The sequence below is a fragment of the Pyxicephalus adspersus genome, chromosome 2, assembly GCF_032062135.1.
Source record: "Pyxicephalus adspersus chromosome 2, UCB_Pads_2.0, whole genome shotgun sequence".
In the NCBI taxonomy this organism is placed as follows: domain Eukaryota; kingdom Metazoa; phylum Chordata; class Amphibia; order Anura; family Pyxicephalidae; genus Pyxicephalus; species Pyxicephalus adspersus.
In genome coordinates, this window is record NC_092859.1 from 135,808,553 (window position 1) to 135,826,337 (window position 17,785).

The 17,785-nt window shown below is 40.1% G+C and overlaps 1 protein-coding gene across 1 annotated transcript in view; it reads right to left on the reverse strand.

Moving 5' to 3' along the window:
- Positions 1-12,896, reverse strand: part of MINAR1 (membrane integral NOTCH2 associated receptor 1) — a 60,630-nt gene extending 47,734 nt beyond the window's left edge. Inside the window, exon 1 of the mRNA XM_072402513.1 lies at positions 11,973-12,896. The gene's annotated coding sequence lies outside the window, so the exon portion shown is untranslated. The remainder of the gene's footprint in view (positions 1-11,972) is intronic.
- Positions 12,897-17,785: the final 4,889 nt, after the last annotated feature.

The following is a 17,785-nucleotide window of genomic DNA, read 5'->3' on the forward strand; positions in this document are numbered from 1 at the left end:
TAATAATAATAATAATAATAATAAACAGGATTTATATAGCGCCAACATGTTATCCAGCTCTGTACATTAAATAGGGATGATTTTGTTTGATCTCTGTACAATAAACATTGATATGTCACACTACCTTTGTTAAAATTGCCCTATCTTTGGAACCGATTGCAACAAAATTGCCCTATCTTTGGGTAGACAACCCTAAAGTGAAGCCCCTTCCCTTCTGTCCTTATGGCCGCCCCTCCTGTCGCCACGCATCCCAGGAGGCTCCTAGCAGGTCAGAGATTGGGCATGTGCAGAAGGGGCTTTTTCCTACATTGAAGGAAAAAATGTGCAGTGGGACCGGCACTCTTGTTTTTTCCCCTTTACTGTGGCTACATCACCCGGTCTCTCACCTGCGCAATGCAAGATCGGATGACGTAACCAAGGTAAGGAAGTATTGCGGCTGAACATGGTGGCACCCTGCTCTTCCTCTGCGCCAAGACAGCACAAAAATAGTGGGGTTTTCTCCCTCCACCCCCCCAAGTTTAAATGAATAGAAAAGGAACATCCGAAAGATCCAAAGGGATACCATGTTCCACCTTTGTTCATATTATGCTCCCTATGTTTTCTTTTTGCATTACTTCTGAATTTTATTATCATTGTGTGTCTACAGGCTTCAGTGATGGAAATTCCGTCCAGGTTAAATACTTTTTGTATGAATGATAATTGGAAACAATTCCATTGGCAAAACAATCTTTGCGTATTGCCAGCATAACATCCCTGCCAGGTTTGAACATAGGCCACCTTTTCTTTACTTTTGGATAAAACAGATTTAATTTATGGAAACACCAGAAAAAATTCTGGTCACAGCCATATATCCAGTCCTCCAGCCCACTACCGAGTCTTAAAGACATCTGTTGTAACTGCCAAGTCACCGTGCTTTCCTTTGCTTTATTTTTGCATACTATAAATCAATAGAAAAATAAAAATATGAATGCTGCAAAGCACACAAAGCTACTCTACAGAAAGCAGGAACAGTGTGTCTGTCTGGTGCCAAATGATAAATAGCCTGGAAAGGTACATTTAGTACAGACTGGCATGAGATCCATATAATGCATCTTGTCAGTAAATGGTGCACAATGTCTAAGTTAAATTTAATATAAAAGCTGGCGACTATGTTTACAACAAGTTTTCAAATCCTGATTACATTACTAGGGCTCAAGAAAGCGAGGATCATTTCTAAATCCAGGAACAAAACTGAGGCTTTTGTCTAAAACAATTCATCAGAATTTTCAATGGAAAGGTTGAATATTTGTCAGGGCATAAGAGAAAGATTTTCTGTGTTTTTTAAATTAGCTGAAAGATGATTGTGTTGCCCATTGCTTACTGTTGTGGCATATTCATGCATGATCGGCAGAACATGAATGGTATTGATCTGTGCCGATGGCACTACACAAGTCTTTAGGAGACGTTAATGATTGTGTAAGGAAATCCATCCTAGATGATCGGTTTTTCACCCAAGATACCTCATAGACATAGATTCTTCCCTTGTGTATACTATTATCAGCCAGACTTTGTGATGATCGTCATTTAAAACACTGCATCATCTCAACGTTTATATTAACAGAAAATCCTAATTCTGATGGTTATTGGTAAAAACGCCTTTTGATCCCACAAGCATAAAACAACAGTCATCTTAAAGCTATGTACACACATCAGATAATAGTCATATGATAGCCAAAAAACTGAAATATGTACAGTGGACCCCTTATGTCATTCTTTCACCACAGCGGATGGATGAATTAGAATGACAGATGTACATTTCTATGGAGGAGATAACAGTGGGATGTGGTTTAAGTGTATTCTCTCCGGCCTTGGAAAGCTTTAATAAATCAGGCCCAAAGTCTTTGTTCACACTGGTGGTGTGCTTGTGGTGTATTCACCACTTCTTCACATCAGTGAACTATTGCCTAAGGGGGAACGCTACCTGTAGCATCCACCAGCAGCAACCCAATGGAGAATGAATAGAGGGGCAGTGAATGGTTCTGTACCACCCACTGTTGAATTTGCAGGAGCTGGTTCAGCTGGCAGGGTGCTAGGAGAGCTTGCTGGAATCACTTGCTCCTGCTGCACATTTGCACCTGGCCTTAATGTCTCACAGGAGTCTTGGTACCTGTATTGTATCCAATGTAGCTCCATAGTTGTATGAAGTTGTAGCCAGCCACATCAAATTGGAGATATAACTGCTTGTAAGGCCATTCTCTAAGGACCATTTATTTCATTTTTTTATGAACTTACAGCTTTTATGAACATACAATTTTCATACTCTTTATACTACAGCCTATATTACCTTCACTACACATTTTGCTGCACACATGTTTTTTCACATACGCTGGGTGAAGCTTGCAGAAAATTGCATTTTACTGAAAAATACAGTGATTGCCTAAGGTGCCATGTTGTTGTTGGTACAGTGTTAAACCATAACACAATTAGCTTTTAAGCTATGTACACCTGTTTGGTATTGTTGCTGAAACAAACGATTGTGATTGTCTTAGGAATATAGACTGTGACACAGGAGTTGGAGAGGACCCTGCCCCAAAGAGCTTACAATCTAAAGCTACGTACACACGTCAAATTTTCCTCGCCCAATAATCGGCTTCGGGCGGATATCAGGCTAGAATCTGGCGTGTGTACAGTCCCCGTCATTCATCGTCGATGAACGATGAGTGATCCTAATGCAAGGGAAGTGGGAGAGCGCGCAGCAGGGTGCTGCTCCGTCACTCCCTCCTCCCCTCTCCATAGAGCAGAATGGTGCTGTATGTACAGCACTCGTTCATGCATCGTGCAGTTCTTATCAATGGAAAGGATTGTGAAAGATCCTTTCCAATAACAAGAATTGTACATGTGTATGTGGCTTAAGAGGTGGGGGAATTGACACACAATAGAAGGTGAGATATGTAGTGGTGGAAAGTACCAACAATTATCTCATCAATTCACTTCCTCCTAAACCCCACACCTGCTCCCCCCCACAACAACCTTCTCTGCCCAAGACATTGCCACCTACTTTAGAGATAAAATTGACAAAATCAGACATGATGTCTCTGCCCACCGAGCCCCTCCAACCATACTCACCCCTTCCACCTGTATATCATCACTGATCTCCCTCAGCCCTGTTACTGTGGACGAAGTCTCTCATCATCTCCATCTATTACCTGTCCGCGTGACCAAATTCCCTCTGATCTACTCCGTGGCCATTCCTCCACCCTGGCCCCTGCCCTAACCAAACTATTCAACCTCTCCCTTTCTATTGGTATATACCCCTCCACTTTCAAACATGCCATAAGTGGAATACCAGAGAGGAGGATGTTACAGTAGTCCAGTAGTCTATACCACACCTAAGTGAATGGAAGGGTTTTGTTTTGGAAAGGTAATTTCTGAGAGACCTACCTATTAAGTTGGTTTAGATTCCCTAAAATTGTACTGCCATTATATGACAATGTTCTAACCTAGTCCTTCAGTGGGTCTCTTCTGTAGCACTCCAGGCATAAGTGCCCTGGTGACTTGCTAGGATTGTGAAAGATCTAGAGCAGGGGTCAGTAAAGTTTTATGGCCACTAGGCCATTTATGGGGTGGACGGGAACAAATGAGGCCGGACCTGCCCCAGTGGCTCCACCCACCACCAGGGAACGCCCCCTGAAGTGAAATCCCTCTCCTCCATATGCAGGAGGGGAGGGATTTCCGTTCAGGGAGACTTTATTAATATTATTTGGGAAGCTTTCTGCCATTCCAACACATGCACCTATATTTTTTTTCCATACTTTTAATGCCACCAAACAAACTATAGCTAGGCCATGGAAATCTCTGACACTGAGGTTTAGTAAGTTAAAAAGTAGATTTAAAAACATTTTTCTAAATGAGAAACTTACTTTTTATCTAATAAAAAACTTCTATACATTTAGCAACCCTGAATTAATTTTATCTTATTAACTTTGATCACCCTGCGCTGCGTGTAATATGGCGCTATATAAATATTGTTTATTATTATTATTATTATTATTTTTATTATTATTATTAATAATAATAATAATAATAATAACAACAATATTAATAATAATATTAATATTATTATTATTATTGTTAGTAATCACACTTTGCTTAGGTTCTGAGCCTTCTTAGGTTCTTAGCCTTAGGTTCTGATGACTCCCTTAGCCAATGCAATTCTTTTTCCATATGGCTGGTGGGGTGCTGCCAAACATTTTTTGTTTCTTTTCTACATATACCATATTTTGAGTCAGGGAAAACAAATTAAGTTTTACATTTTAGTTTATGATGCTTGTGCATTACATAGTAACTGGGTTTGGCACTTCCTTAGATTGTCATACAGGAGCCTTTACAAATACTAAATTTATCTTGACTTGTGTTTTTCACTTTCTGCTTTGTATATTGATCTAGTTTTATTCCTTTTGATGTATCTTGCCTCTATATATGAATACAAGTAAATGCAATACTTTTACAAATGCAAATACAATTTACAATGAACAGTTTAGCATTCACAAACAAATATTCAAGGTACATTTGCTGCAATACAAACATGACAAATGTTACTGGTAAAGCCTGCCAAATCCAGCAGTGTGCCCAAACCTCCTCTAATATATTCCTATATATGGCATGAATAGCAGCCAAGAGCAAATCATAAATATATAGGAAAAAACAATGATACTAAGTTAGCATGTCTGAAACTGTATAACATATCAATCACAGTTAAAAAAAACGAAGCACCCACAATAATATATTGTAACACTGAGCACTACTTTCTTAAATCAAATAGTATTGTTATGCCATTTCTGACCTCCATCCAGAAATGCTACTTGCTTAGTCTTGCAGAAATAATTACTTCAATGCTTTTTCAATTGGACGTTACTTGCTATATTTAAAGACAGCCTGGCAACTAAAATTTCCAAAATTCAGTCAATCAACTGTAAGCCCAAAACCTATGGCTTTTCCCATTGGCTTGAATGCAACCACCTTCAACCACAGCTCACAACAATGCATGCAATGGTTCTTGTCCAATAATCAGCTTGGGGCCGATATCGGATGAGAATCTGGCGTGTGTACAACGCCCATCGTGCATCGTCTGAATGACAATCCTGGCAGATCAACGGAGGATGGACGACGAATGATCTTAATGGAAGTGAAGGGGGAAAGAGTGCAGTGGGGTGCCGCTCTGTCATTCTCTCCCTCCCCTCTCCATAGAGCAGAACAGTGCTGTATCTTCAACGCTTGTTCATGCATCGTGTACTCATTCATGCATCAGTAGTTTGTCATTGGAAAATTGCACGTGTGTATGCAGCCTAAGATGGCTCAGAATTTGTCTTTATTCATCAACTTAATGAAAACATTGAACAGCAACTGTAACCTAAACCACAAATGCACTCAACCGCATGACATGGAGGTTGTGTGTAGTTTCAGCAGAACTGCAATTGGCACAGCACCACAAGGTTAAACTGCTCAGTTTTGAAGAGGGCCGGCTGGCAGTGGCTAACAGGAGAAATTTTCAACTGCAACTTTGAAAAGAGCCTTACCCCTCAACATAACCATTCTTTAGATAAGTAAAGCAACAGCACCACCCAAATGGAGGTTGAATCATGCCCCAGCTAACAATTACCCTCTCAAGTCTATGGGCAGCCTAACCCCCTTATTGTTGAGTCTTCCCATGTGTGTTGCACGGTTTAATATGCATTTTAATTTTGCAAATCACCTAAAACCCAAAACAAAAGGGCAAACAAATACAATACTAAAACTGTCCATAGGCTTTAAAAAACAGAGGTTAGCACTCTTTGCAGCACTATGTCACAGGTTCAAATCTCGGCCAGGGCACTATCTGCATGGAGTTTGATGGTTCTCCCAATGTTTGCATGGGTTTCTCCCCACTCCGGTTTCCTCACACATTCCAAAAACATGCAGTAAGGGTAATTGGCTTCCCCCCCAAATTTACCTTAGGCTGTGTTAATGACATATGACTATGATAGGAACATTAGAATATGAGCCCCTTTGTGAGCTAGTGTCAAGACTATATATTTTGTAAAGCTCTGTGTAATATTTTGGCGCTATATAATTACTGGCTAATAATAATAATGAACTCTAGAGTAATTCTTCTCACTCCAGTGTGTGCGGCAACATGTAACGTGTATGCACCTTGTTTAAGCATGTGTGCACATCCTACATGTTAATATGTAGGGACATGTGGGAGGTTTTTTTTATTTATTTTATTGCATTTTTATTCGTTTAATACTTTTTATTGTGGTGAGCACACCGATACCTATAATGTGTTATCTGATACCTGCTTACGTCAGTTCATCCTCTCTGTCATTCCTATACAATAAATCACACAAATCTCAAAATTTTTACCCTAAGAAACTCTTGATATTAACATAGAACTCAATGCATAGGGTTCACAACAAGGAGATTAAAGAGAGCAAAACTTTAAAGCAGAACTCTACTATATAAAAACTATGACCAGGCAGGTTTTTTATTGCAGAAGGGACAGGTAATGGCTATTCTGCAAAAAAATACCCTCAACTGTCTGATTACAGTTTTTTTTGCACTCACCTACCCTAAGGCTCTGTACACACATGAAATAATTGTCGTTGGAAAGGATTTTTTACAATCCTTTCCAATGACAAACAACTGCACGATGCAGGAACTAGTGTTGTACATACAGCACCGTTCTGCTCTATGAAGAAGGAAGGGGGAGAATGAAGGAATGGCACCCCACTGCGCTCTTTCCCCTTTCATCTCTATTGCGATCGTTTGCCGTCTAACGTCCATGGATCTGCCAGGAACGTCGTTCGGACGATGTACGACGAGCACTGTACACACAATATTGTCGTCCGATATCGGACTTGAGCCCATTATCGGACGAGAACCATTGCACGTGTGTATGTAGACTTAAGCTACATACACACTTCCAATTATTATCGTTGGAAAACGAACGACGAACGTTCATGCACGATATATACGAACGATCGTATAGCACCGATCCTGCACATAGAGTTAACGACACGATCGTTCGTAGATATTGTACACACAATAGATACGATCGTTTGAGCGATAGAGGAACTATGTGCACGACAGGAAAGTGAACGGACGTTTGTTCATCACGCATGCTCTGAACATGGACGATCAACGAACGACCGTACACACGAACGATGTTCAACGATCGTCGTCCAATCCGATCCGTCGGTCCAGTCGTTCGTTTCCAGCGACTTTCCTCGTTCGTCGGCGTCGTTGGTTACTTTTTTACGAACTATTTTTTGCCCAATCGATCGTTCGTCGTTCGATTGGAACGATAAAAATTGGAAGTGTGTACGCACCTTTACTCTATCACGGGCACTACAATCTTCAACCAATCTTCTTCCTAGAGTTGGGTCTCCTGCCATCTTAATTAGCTAGACCGCTATGGACCCAACTTCGACAGGGTTTCATTTAGATACCTGACACATCCCTGGCTTTGTATGCTAAACATAACATTGCCTAAACATAGGACAGCCTAATTTGTAAGTGGGAACATCAGACATTACTCTCCGTGCAATGCCTAGTCCTTGTACATCACACATTAAAAAACAACACATATAACATGGCTCTAAATTGGGGACATTTAAATTGCACAGAACACAGAAACAGTCATAGTGGAGAGTTGTCACTCTATAACAAGAAGTGTCATAAAAAGAACCTACATGGCTGGATCTGTTTTATTGACAGCAGCATATTTTATCACCTGCAGCCTGTTTGTAGAACATTTGGGTCTAAATGCCCTGCACAATTTGTGTAGAAATGGACACACACAGTCTCCATCATCTGGTAGGGTGACAACATAAAAACACAACTGGGAGATCTTTGTTACACTTTAACAGAAAATGGAATAACAGAGACTTTCACTGCAGGTGCCTCATATATTATTTTGATGAAAGCAGCAGAATTATACATAATAAAATAACTTTTGAAATGAAATTAACATAATAATAGCTAATATGCGATTCAGTTAGATTTTAATGATTTAGTTTACATTTACTTTAAAGCTAAACGCAAGGCACATATAAAAGACAAAAATAAATGCAGCTCTGTATTTATCAATGCTTCCTTAAATAGATTTTGTAAGCAAGTGTAAGTACCTTTTGCAGTCCCTATACTGCAGTGCTCAGAATGAAAGTGAAGCAGCGCAGGGAGGTAATTATGTGCTAATACAGAACATGCTATTAGGAGGAGGGAGCAGAGTGACAGAGAGATGTTCTTATAAGGCTGGGACTACACAGACAATTTTAAAAACGCATGTAAATGTTCCTACTGCGTTTACATGCGTTTTTATACCTTTTTTTTAGCATTAGATTTATTTTACATTGTAGGCCTCTAATTCCTAGGCATAACTTATCGAAAATATGTCCAATATTTAATAAATATATAACTGTACAATAGCATGTATATATATATATATATATATATATATATATATATTATATAAAGATTTCTTTGTATTGGACTCAATACAGCTATTTTGTATTGAATCAAATACAAAATAATTTGAATTCCTGCCGCTCCTCCCACCTGCACCGATGCATGCACCAACGTTACCGGGAAACCCCGGAAAACGTCTCTGCAGTCGCTGGCTGGAGATCGAAGAAAGAAGACGTGTCCCGAGGACCTGCAGGGACGAGCAGGACTCCAGGGGACACCAACGGAACAAGGTAAGTGGGTTTTTGTATGTTTTTAGTGACCCACTCGGGATTACCGTTAAGAGGGTTAATACGCTGGAAAATATACCACGTTTTTCAGCATTCTCCCACGTTTGCCTGTTCAGCCTTATATCAGACCTTACAACCTATTGGGTTGTACTGAGAGAGAAATATTGAAGCACAGTCATTGTGCAGTATTACTAAGTGTAAAACTCAGCCTAAAAAACAATGAACTGTGCAGAGTACCAAAACCGATAGAGTCATGTCACATGGGCCAATATTTGCAATGATTCCCCTTTTCTCTGTAAGATTTAAGGCTACGTTTACACAAATAGTCTTCTGTTGGCTATGAAGCTGCTGGCAACCTAATTATGCTACCAGCCTCCAAATGGCCACCACCACTATTCTTGTTTGAAATAATTAACGTTGGAATAGTTTTTATAGGCAGTGTTTGGGCTGTCACCAGCAGATATGTAGTCATAAAAAAAGAAGAGGGGGCAGGGTACTATCCATTATGTGCCCGCTCCACTACACCCCTGCCTATGTGTCACTCAAAGGGGAAGAAAGTTCCCCCAGAGTGATGTCATGATACCAGAACCTGCCCACTCTCCCATCGCAGGCTGAGAGTAGGTGGGTTGTGTTCAGAGAGACAACCCGCCCACGGCCCTGAGTCTGCAAATCCATACGGGAGACGTGGTCCGCGGCTTCTGACTCCATGGGGGGACTGACCAGCCAGAGCCGCAGACCAGCAAAGAATTCTTTGCAAAATAGGAGTGGGCATGTGTGCCCATTCCTGAAAAAAGTAATGGCATGGCTTTCCCACCTGTGCCCACTCCACTACACCCATGGCCACCAGCTGCCCCCCAATTGCCCTCATTGTCTTTGTGGAGCCATTCATTGTCTAGATCAGTGTTGGTTCCTCCAGAGGTTGCTAGGGCTTCGTTGAGCAATCAGCAATTTATGTCACTTAGGTCAGTTTTAGAGACACCAATCATCTTTTAAGGTATCTGCAAGAGTAATATTTCTCCCACTGGCCAGCAATGTAAGAGGCATTCTTCCCTCTGGCCATCACACTAATGTACTGTGAGTTGTGGGTATAGTGATTATAGTAGGGGTTCCCTAAGACCTGAAAGTTATTTCAAGGATTCCCCCAATCTTAACAATTTGAGAAAGGCTGACCTAGGTAGAGATGGTCTAAGTCCTCACAGTAGCCACAGTTACCTATGATTAGGAAATGGTAAATGCTCTGTTCTCAACTATATGAACTAGACCTATGGCTTAGTGTAAATGGTCCTCAGGCAGCTAACAGCCACTGTGCCTATTCAAAAATATTTGGAATGGTTTTGATGGGCAGTCTTTGGGGTGTTGTCAGCTGTCCCAACTGCTTTCATTTATGTCGATCCATTCATTGTCTAGGTTAATGTTTCTCAACCTTTTTACCATGGGCAAACCCTACTATAATTACTATATCCCCAGCTCAGAGTATATTAGCGTGGTGGTCAATGGGAAGAATGCCTCTTACATTGCTGGCCACTGGGAAGAATGTCACCCTTACAGATAGCCATAAAGATCATTGGTGTAATTTATTCTGACCTGAAATGCACAAATTGCTCCTGGAGGAACCCTAGGGTTTCACAGAACACTGATTAAGAAACACGGATCTAGGTGGAACCACAACCGTGGAGACGGTGCTTGAAGCATCTACAAGGCAGCCATGGTTATCTTGGGTTAGGAAGTGGTCATTTGCGCTCCGTCCTTGACCAATATGAACTTGCCTTAAAGCTTAGTTTACATGGTCTCCAGGCAGCTCCGGGCCAGCCAACAGCCACCACCCCCATACTCATTCAAAAATGTACAAATATCCAGACGGTTTTAAAGGGTAGTTGATCATCAAATCCCCCAATTTGGATCTATCAAAGGTCATGAGTTTGAAGCAACAACCTAGCTACCAGGCTATCAGTGGTTAGAAAGCTGTAACCACTCCGCTCCCAACCATTCGTATGACCTAAGCCTCAATAACTAGCTACAAACAGCTGGTATTAGCAATTCCTAGCAGCAATTAATCTTTGTCACAATATCACTCGTGTGACATCAACCGTAGCACTCACTGATATTATTTACATTACACCCATTATATTCATATACAAATATAAAACAGAGAGGTTTCAAATTTTCCTTTGATAGTTGCAGAACATTTTTTTTATTTTTTGATGGAATTTACCTTCACATGCCATTTCAACCACTGCTATCAATTGTTGTGTACAATTGGCCTATTGATGCTTTAACGATTCATCAGAAGTCTAGCACCTACTACATCCACCTATGTAATGATCCGTTTTACATTAGCCAGCCTGAACTATCTCTTGTTGACATTTTGGAGATATTGATCGAGGATTTGGCTGAAATGTATGCTGATTTAAACATTCCCAATAACTCCAAGCACTATGTTTAGATTATATGGCATGAGATACAATGCAGGCTTTATTCTGCTTGTGACCCACAATGTCATGTCAAGCAAACAATATCATTTACATGTATCTGAGTGCATTTATCATGAAGGTAATTAGAAGTATAGAAAGTTCTGCCTTGGCACCTTTATTTTAGATGTAACTGAACTAGTCTTAGACAATCCAGTCTTTAGGCACCAGACAAACAGTTAACACATACTTATACACATATATAAATAAAACAACACACTTATATACATATATAAATAATTTTATGCTTAATAAAATATAAAAATCAACTGAAATATTACCTTAGATATAAACTATTTTATAGTTAATAAAACGCAAAAAAAAAATCACACAATTACCGTAAATATAAACCATTTTACTTAGCAACAGATACTACCTAGAATTCATGAATATTGGGGAGATATAAAAGTTTACATACATGAAAAAAAGGAATTTTATGATAGAGCTGGTAAAGACTGGTTGAATTTTCCAGCAACAATTATTGTAAATCTATGGCTGGAAACCAGAAACAGCTGGTAAGCACAAGTGCAAAAAAAATGCTACTAGGCAATGAGCAATGAGCTTTTTTTGCTATGAGTTTCTTAATTAGATGAAAGCAGAAACTTGATTGGCTGTTCAGGGTCGATGCATTTATTAAGTAGTGCCATTATGTAATTAAGGTTTGTTCTTAATAACTAAGGCCACACGTTCCCTTGATTAATAATGTAACAGAGATGTGATGGGAATAATATAATAACCCCAGATGCTCTTCCACCCAACACACACACTTTACCCCACATTCCCCCACCCTTACCTGTAGATTAATGCTGGATTCAGATTTCTTAGCAGATTGTTGCTTTATGACAGATCTGTCTTCTTGGTGTTTATGATCTAAGTATGCAGGTGCTGAATAAAACCAAATATCTGCACTATGCTAACATTCTAACACAAACACCTAGAGATCTGTGTCTTCATAGACGGATGGCTCTTGGATTCCCCAAATTTCTAATATTCACCTATTCTTTAACTCTGATCAGTTTGTCTGTGTTATAATATTTGCAATGTGTGCATTGATATACACTGCAGCTGGATGTGTGTTTTATGTTAGAGTTCAACACTCATGAATGTTGCTGTCTATAATAATGTCTTTTTATTATTTTTCCAGTACTACAATGAAGGGTTGATGATATTTGCATAAGTTTAGATAAAATCACAGTGCATGTTCTAATGCTGTAATGGACATCATGGTACAGTATACAGTATGTATGTTGCTGGCTGGTCCAACTTGCGGTGCCTATGTGCAATAAATGACTATATCGCGTTTAATAAAATGATGCCTTGTGAACAGCACACGCCGTATAGGGCCGGTGTGTCTACATGTAATATCGTCCGTGTTGTTGGAGGTTTTGTTTCCTAACGAAGCTGTGTTGTGTCTGCTAGCATGTGTGTATGTTGGCGCTGCTGGTGCTGATGCTGGCTGTTGTCATATCTCAGTTGTCTCTTCTATGTGGTCCTCCTTTCAGACATCCCTGGTCTTGGAATCAGTGCCTCTCGCCCTTTTTTCTTTTTTTTTTTTCCCACCGTTACATCCTCAGCTGCAAGAATGCAGGGTGCCCAGCAGTAGACACAAAGCTCTTCACCCTTACAGACCCCAGCCTGGTGCCGCACAATGCTTCGCTGCAGAAGTCGTGGTGGCTCATTGTGGCAGGCTCATAGAGAAATAACCGGCTTCGCTGCTTCCCAGTGTCACACCATCCCCCCCACCACCACCGTTCTCCAGTTCCAATTCTATATGAGAGTGTCTCTCCCTATCCTGCAGCCTGATTTGTTACTGGCTTTTTATCCCCCTTTCCAACCTTCCGCCTCCCTCCTACAATCTCATACCCCTCCTTATATTTATCTCCCCACATTGAATTTCAGGGACACCCATATAATATGGTAGGGCTATGAATGGAGGGCTATGTTATGCTCCCTCCTTGATTTGCTCTAGAAGGAAGGAGGTGGGGGATCCAAATCTGTTATGGCTCATGAGATAGATTGCTGATGCTGTGTACCTGTGTCTCATTGTCACCAGGGTCTCATCTGTAGCAGCACTCCGCAGTGTGAGATGAATTAAACACTATACACCGAGGATAGGGGGAATAGAGAGAAGCCCACACCCTGTAATTGATGGAGAGAACATTGGTCCTCCTGTGTATAGGGCTCTATGTGGAGCTCAAACATTGCAGCCAGCCTTAGGATTCGATTAGCATTAATTAGGAGTTTTCTGTAGTTGGCTTGCTGGTCAGGTTTGTAGAGAGAAAGATGCATGCACCCTTGATGATTGCTTCTTGGATGGAAGAAGAGAGAACTAGGACTGAACCCCTTCTTGGCTGTGTGTTCAGCCAAATCAAAAGCTAGCAATCAATTACTGAAACAGTGTGTGCAACACAGACTATAGAAGAAACTGTATTTATTAACCTGAATATAAGGGGTCAAATCTGAAACTTTATTACCACCCAAACATCTACCTTTCTAGGGTGTATATACAGCAGTATTGCATGGTTGAAGCCACACACTGGACTTGGATATCTATATATTACTCCTTTTTATTACTTTTGCTATTAATAAAACTGTATTTATTAGTCTAATTACAAGTGGTCAAATCCTAAACTTTATTCCAACACAAACATCTACCTTTCTAGGGTGTACAGCGCTGCGTAATATGTTGGTGCTATATAAACCCTGTATATTATTATTATTAATAATAGGTTGTGTATAGGGCAGTATTGCTTGGTGGTTATGTTATAGAATGGCCCATGTGCTATGAAGCCATACATTGGTCTGGGCTATATGTACATTGCTCCTTTATATTCCCATGGTTGCTATTAGGACTGTTTACACAATATAAATGTTTTAGATATCCAAGGACGGCTGCTGATAGAGTGTTTATATTTCAATATGTTTATTAAGAATTTTCAAAACATACAAGTACCAAAAAGAGGGAAAAAAAAAAAACAATAAACAGATACAGGAATTAAAGAAAACCAAAGTATGGGCAATTTACAAATCAACATATCAACATATATGGAGCTATACATGTAACATTAGTAGTAAACAAAGTCTATTAGTCACTCCTTCCCGGAACAATATGTAGAACATATGTAGTCATAACAGTAGATTCAGTTTCAGGCCAAAATTATAAACCTGAGTATATTTCAAATGGGAAGTGCTAAGTTGCTTACCATACCTTGATTATTAAAAAAGAAAAAGAAAAAGAAAAACAAATGGGGTGGACACAACAGGGGAGGGGAAAGGAAAAATAGAGGAAGTACTAGCTGAATTTAATTAAAAACCATTATCCAAGTTGAATTCCCTGAGAGCAATAGCTATAAACTGTTATAGGAAATCCACGGCTCCCAAACATCCTCAAATCTGTCTAGGGAATTCTTAAGAGTATGGGTGAGTCTATCATTCACCATGATCCAATTCAACTTGGCTGATAGAGTGTTTAAATGTATATTAGTGTCACAGGGGATGACAGAAGACTTAGATGACCGGTTTTATCTTTTCCCTTTATAGCAATTATATGACATTTTTTAGTGGATAATAATTTTAAAGTCAAGTGATGGTAAATAATGATTGAAATGGTTTAAATAGTTCAAGTGGGCAGCTTGCACAATGCAGAAGAGACAAGTAATGTCCTTTCTGCCATAAAACATACTTACCTGCCTGTTCAGAATCTTTTTTTTTAAGGTACAGTGAGCTGCACATGTATGATCCTGTCTGCTGAAATGAATTAACTTTCTGTCTACAGTAACTTTACATCATTGCTGTCTGGCCAATTAAGATGGCCATAGACCTGAACCTGAAGAAAAGATCAGGTGAAGATGGACACATAAGTTTTAATTATTGCAAATGGGACATCTCATGTTTCTTCTGGAATATTCATGTAACTTGTTCAGTCACAGTGTACCAGTTGGATCAAGCACAGAAAGTTTTATAACACTTGTATAAACATCATATTAAAATATACAGAGGGCACTGTGGATTCCATAAACGATGCAGCACAATAAACATACCTGGACATGTTTAAAAGCTTGATTCCACTAGTGTGTTGCAATGTGACACACACTTTTGTATAGTGACATGCATGTTACCACAATGTGCAGCAACTCACATCACATGCATTGGTGCAAGTGTCCATTCATTCCTAAGGGCAACCTGTTGTGCATCAACGGCAGCCTATTCCAATTATTGGGCTGCCCTAACACAATGCATGGCAATGTGAATAAATCACACAGCTTTGGTGCATTTACCAAATCATGTTCATGCATCATTGTGTTCCTAAATGATAAGGAAATTGACCCATTTTTTTAACAAGGAGAGTTAAAGTATAGCTGAACCTATTGTCACTGTAACCTGTGCAATATCTCCAAAATCCTTGCCTACCTGTCCCCTGAGATCCCCATGCTCTTGTCTGGACTAATGTAACCTCCTCCTCTCTGGTATTCCATCAATGCAACTCTCTCCTCTACAAACTATTATGAATGCTGCAGCCAGACTCATCCATCCTTCCCTCCGCTCCTCTTCCGCTACATTTCTTTGTAGTTCTCTTCATTGGCTTCCATTTCACCTTAGAATCAATATCAAGCTCCTGTGCCTTGCCTTCAAATCCCTCCACAGTTCTTGTCCCACTTACCTTTCTGACCTGATAGAAAAATACTCTCCTAGCCACTCTATTCACTCCTCCAATGACCTGCTAATGACTTCCTCACTTATAACCTCATCACACGCACGGCTCCAAGACTTTTCTCGAGCTGCCAGACTCTCTGGAATGGTCTTCCTCATCCAAATTGGTTTGCTCCTACTTTCTGCTCATTTAAAAGAGCACTCAAAACCCATAATTTCAAACTTGCCTGTCTTCTTCTGTCTTTTAAATCCTCACTACTTCCCCCACCTCCTAGATTGTAAGTTCTTTGCGGCAGGGTCCTCCACTCCTCCTGTGTCACTGTCTGTATCTTTCTGTCATTTTCAATCCCTATTTAATGTACAGTGCAACGTAATATGTTGGCGCTATAAAAATACCGATTAATATTAATAATAACCTACCAGTTCTTAGATGTGGTGACGTCGATGTAGTTTTCTTTTATCATGCTATGATAAATACAGAAATATACCTGTTGATCCTTCCTAAAATTTAGTAACTTTCTGGGGACGGAATGTTGTTACAATTTTTGGCAGGAACACAGGTGAAAAAAACCACCACATATATAAACTGGTGAGATACAATAAATGAAATTCTTTATTTTGTCTTTTTAAATAGCAGTGAGGTGAATCTGTCCTCTCTTCAAACATCCGATCATGAAGAAGAAGCAATATGTGTTTTATTCCCCTCGCAGGAGATTGGATGTTTAATTTTGAAGATCCATGTTACTGGTTTCTACCTGGCTTCTACAAATAATTAATGACTGTAAGGGCAAAGCTCCCGCAGTTCAGCTTCCTACATTTATATGAAGTGGGATCCATACTGTATTATCAGAAGGTCTCCATAGGCTGACATTCGCCGAATGCAGGTCATGGGATATCAATAGCAATCACATCTGATATTTTGCATGGTGGTGTACAATGGAAACAATTCCCCTAGAAATCATGTTTTCTGTTACAACGCTCATAGAGGAAAATGTCTGTAATTTAAAGGACCATTTCACCTAACCTATTTTAAATTATTGTTAAGGTCCATTCACAAACACGTATGTAAAAATCCCTTCTCCTGCAAACTGTGTGATTGTGTTTACAGTTTCTAAGAAATCGGGGCATTCCATTCAGAAAGCAACGTGTATATCCATCCCAGATTTTAGACAGGTAGATGCTTGTAAAAGTACAAAACAAAGTCCCTAAGCCCAATGGATGCAGTGTTATGATCTGGGGTGCCTGTAGGGGCAGTGTTATGATCCAGTGGGTCTGTGGGTGCAATACAGGTAGTCCCCGGGTTACATACGAGATAGGGACTGTAGGTTTGTTGAATTGTTAAATTTGTATGTAAGTCGGAACAGGTACATTATTTTATTAAATGCAATCACGACAGATCGTATCTAGAAGATGTCTGTATGTCAGATGTCCTTAACTTGACTACTACCCTGTTGGGGCAGTGTTATAATCTGGGGGGTCTGTGGGGGCAATTATTATGATCTGAGGTGCCTGTTGGGGCAGTGTTATAATTTGGTGTGTCTGTAGGGCAAAGATATGATCTGGGGTGCCTGTGCCGGCAATGTTATGATCCGGGGTGCCTGTGGGGGCAGTGTTATGATCTGGGGTGCCTGTGGGGGCAGTGTTATGATCTGGGTGCCTGTGTGGGCAGTGTTTCGATCTGGGGTGCAGTGGTATGATTTGGGGTGCCTGTGGGGTAATGGTATGATCTGGGGTGCCTGTGGTGACAGTCTGGAGTGCCTGTGGAGTCAATATTTGAGTGTGAGACTTTTTTTTGTTGGCCAGGCAATGTATATTCTAAAACAGTATAAACCCCTCCTGTTTTCTGACCACAGATGGAGATTTCTTGCAGATGAAAAATAAATCCTAATATCAAATAAAACTCAAAGCAGGCCCTGATTACCCAGTATTAGCACAACTGACTACATAAAGGCTGCT